We start from the raw sequence: 4,467 nt of genomic DNA on the forward strand, positions 1-4,467 counted from the left end.
ATTTTTTTTTTTTTTTGAGGCGGAGTCTTCACTCTGTCGCCCAGGCTGGAGTGCAGTGGCGCGATCTCGGCTCACTGCAAGCTCCGCCTCCCGGGTCCGCGCCATTCTCCTGCCTCAGCCTCCCAAGTAGCTGGGACTACAGGCGCCCGCCACCGCGCCCGGCTAATTTTTTTTGTGTGTTTTAGTAGAGACGGGGTTTCACCGTGTTAGCCAGGATGGTCTCGATCTCCTGACCTCGTGATCCGCCCGCCTCGGCCTCCCAAAGTGCAGGGATTACAGGCGTGAGCCACCGCGCCCGGCCGATTTTTATATTTTTAGTAGAGACAGGGTTTCGCCATGTTGGCCAGGCTGGTCTCAAACTCCTAACCTCATGTGATCTTCCCACCTTGGCCTCCCAAAGTGCTGTCCCCGAATTTTTAAACACACAAAAGCTATAGAAAGTTAATTCTCAGAGAAAGAATGGTCAATAAACATTTGGAAGAATGCTCAACCACAGTAACAACCAGGAAAAGTTTAAAGCAGTAAGATACCATTTTCCCCCATCAGATTCAGCTCAGAGGCAGGGTCTTGCTCTGTCGCCCAAGCTGGAGTGCAGTGGCACAGTCATAGCTCATTGCATCCTCAAGCTCCTGGACTCAAGCAATGCTTCCTCCTGCCTCAACTACTCCCAAAACCCCCCAAAAGCTGGGATTACAGGCACATGCCACTGAGCCCAGCTAATTTTTTGTTTTTGTTTTTGTTTTTGACAGAGATTGGTGTTGGGAGGAGTCTGGCTTTGTTGCCTAGGCTGGTCTCGAACTCCTGACCTGAAGAGATCCTCTTGCCTTGGCCTCTCAAATTGCAAGGGGATTATAGGCCTGAGCCATCACGCCCACCCTCCCCCAAATTAAAAAATGTGAACATATGCAGTGTTGAAAAGGTGAGGAAACAGGTAACTCTCCCACACAGTTGATGGGGAATGTAGATTGATAGTATTTTTGGAGGACAAATTAGCAGTATATATTACATTTTAAATCGTGTATACTCCTTTAAATCAGTTATTGCATTTCCAGATATTTACCCTACAGAAATACTTGAACATATGCACATATATGCATGCATATGGATGCTGATTGAAGCATTTTTGGGGGATTAGTAAAAAATGGAAACTTTCAGAAATGTCAATCAGAAAGAAAATAAAGGATTACTAAGCAGTCATTAAAATGAATGGGTAAATCTGTAGTACATACGTAAAACAAATTCCCAGATACATAGCAAAAAGGAAGTCACTGAACGCAAATGATGTGGTACCGTGTCATTTCAGCATGTATCACATACAGATACATGTATACATAGGCATGGAGGCAAGTGTGACATACAGCCTTTCGTTATTTACCCAATATATTCCAGTGTTGTTTTAATGAAGACAAAATACAGGTATTCATGTGATAATTTTTTTTCTTTTTTTTTTTTTTTGAGACGAAGTTTCGCGCTTGTTGCCTAGGCTGGAGTGCAATAGCGCGATCTTGGCTCACCACAACCTCTGACTCCCGGGTTCAAGCGATTCTCCTGCCGCAGCCTCCCAAGCAGTTGGGATTACAGGCGTGTGCCACCACTTCCGGCTAATTTTTGTAGTTTTAGTAGAGACAAGGTTTCGCCATGTTGGCCAGGCTGCTCTAGAACTCCTGACCTCAGCTGATCCACCCGCCTCGGCCTCCCAAAATGCTAGGATTACAGGCACGAGCCACCGCACCTGGCCTCATGTGATAATATTTAATTACGAAAAAGCCGGGTGCCGGCCGGGCGCGGTGGCTCAGGCCTGTAATCCCAGCACTTTAGGAGGCCGAGAGGGGCGGATCACGAGGTCAGGAGATGGAGACCATCCTGGCTAACACGGTGAAACCCCGTCTCTACTAAAAATACAAAAAACTAGCCGGGCGTGGTGGCGGCGCCTGTAGTCCCAGCTACTCGGGAGGCTGAGGCAGGAGAATGGCGGGAACCCGGGAGGCGGAGCTTGCAGTGAGCTGAGATCCAGCCACTGCACTCCAGCCTGGGCGACAGAGCGAGACTCCGCCTCAAAAAAAAAAAAAAAAGAAAAGAAAAAGAAAAAGAAAAAGCCGGGTGCCAAAGCTCATGTCTGTAATCCCAGCACTTTGGGAGGGTGAGGCAGGAGGATCACTTCAGTCCAGAAGTTTGAGACCAGCCTGGGCAACATAGTGAGACACCACCCCCCACCTCCCATCTCTACAAATAATTTTTTTAAGAAGGAAAAAGAAGAGTTTAGAAAGAGAGACATCAAACTGTTATATTTACCTTAAAAAGGAGAGAAAGAACTGAGAGAGATTTTTACTTTCCATTCTATAACTGTTAATTAAAAATGGAAGTATTATGCAATTTTGTGAAAACAGAAATTTTAAAATAGCCCAGGCACAGTGGCTCATGCCTGTAATCCCAGCACTTTGGAAGCCCGAAGCAGGCGTATCACCTGAAGTCAGGAGTTTGAGGCCAGCCTGGCCAACATAGTGAAACCCTTTCTCTACCAAAAATACAAAAATTAGCCGGGTGTGGTGGCGGGCGCCTGTAATCTCAGCTACTTAGGAGGCTGAGGCAGGAGAACCACTTGAACCCGGGAGGCAGAGGTTGCAGTGAGCTGAGATTGCACCACGGCACTCCAGCCTGGGCGACAAAGTGAGACTCTGTCTCAAAATAAATAAATAAATAAATAATAAATAATTTTAAAAAATTAAATCGTCCATGTGAAAATACTTTTCAAAGGCAAATAAAACGGACCCCAACAATGTCTACTCTAGCAAATTGTCAAAGTCACAATAAAAATAAAATAGGATGACTCAGTGGTGTTTTACTTGGTACTTTTCCAGTTTTCCTTTTACAACATAATCAACAACCACTTCGAAAGAATTCCCCGCTCCTTCACGGAATATTACTACCTTCAACACTGCTTTTCAGATCTGGAGTTCAAAGCATAGTTAGCATTCGAATTTCAGCGGAGAAGCCAGAAATGGCAGGATATCACCAGCAGGGTGACTCTCTTCTTTTTCCCTAGCAAACAGTAGAACAGGATGTAGTTTCTCCCCGCGCCCAGACGGACCTTCGATCTTTCTCCCAGGCTGGACTGCAGTGGCGCGATCTCGGCTCACTGCAACCTCCGCCTTCCGTTTTCAAGCCATTCTACTGCCTCAAGCTCCCGAGTTGCTGGGATTACTGGCGCCCCCCACCACGCCAGGCTAATTTTTGTATTTTTGGCAGAGACGAGGTTTCACCATGTTGATCAGGTTGATCCCGAACTCCTAACCTCGTGATCCTCCCGCCTCGGCCTTCCAAAGTGCTGGGATTACAGGCGTGAGCCTCCGCGTTCCGGCACAGTATGTAGTTTCTAACTACAGTTTCAGAAACAAAAACAAAAAACAACCCCAATCCCCCCCCACACACAAAAACCTCACTTTAAAAAAAAAATAACTGTGACACATACACATCCTACACCGTGTATTTTACTGGGATCTAGAAAGGTATTAAATGGGCATGCAAGTAAGGTCGTTACGGAATAAGAATACGCCCAATGAACAGTGCTTATGAATTCGACATCGTTAACAGTGAGCGCTTGCTGTCTGCCAGCGAGCAGCAGAGTTCGAAGCAGCATGACTCTGCACAATGACATACTCTACAAGTCCAGTCTCCCAAGAGTGCCCTTTGAAATACATATAACCTGAACGTGAAATGTAAAAGTACATAAAGGAGGCATAAAGTTAAAGGGGAAAAATTATAAATACTAGAAAAAATTGCTTTGTATTATTTGGATGGCTGAAAAATGGGCTTGACCCTGCACGCACGCGTTCTCGATTTGAGCTCGCCAATATGCAGTATTTTGTTTCACGTTATGGCGCAGTCGTAGGGAAGAGTGAAACGTGCAACACGACTTCACATCAAAAATGCACGTTGCAGAGGCATTTTTCCTCGGGGACGCAGGAAGACTTCGCCCCACGCGCGCCCTCCCCGCGGACACCAATGTCCTGACGCAAGTTCATTAGCGAGCCGCTCCCTCCATTTTGTCCCCAGTCTCCTTTACACGAACTGCGCCGTGCTATTTTAAAGCCACTTAGTAATGAAACTATAAAAGGGAGGAAGTGGGGTGGGCGTGGGAGCCCCGCTTGCGCGAGGCAGGCGCTGGGGACTAAATGGCTGCTGGTGCGGAGTGGGGCTGCCCCGGCACCAAAGGCTCGTCCCGTGGCCGGAAGGACAAAGGACACTTAGGGGACGACGGCCGCCGAGCCAGCGCGGAGCGCCTTCCGGGTCGGTGGGCTGGGGCGGGCTGTGGGCTGCGCCGACCCCCGTAGCGGGGCCCACCCCGCGGGACAAAGCAGCGGCGCCGCGCCCGCTCCCTCCAACGCGGCCCCGCCCCTCGGCGCGCGCCCGGGGCTCGCGCACGTGAGCACGCGCGCTGGAGAAGACGGTTAGAAATGGCGGTTGGGG

This window comes from Papio anubis, chromosome 1, assembly GCF_008728515.1.
Source record: "Papio anubis isolate 15944 chromosome 1, Panubis1.0, whole genome shotgun sequence".
NCBI lineage: Eukaryota > Metazoa > Chordata > Mammalia > Primates > Cercopithecidae > Papio > Papio anubis.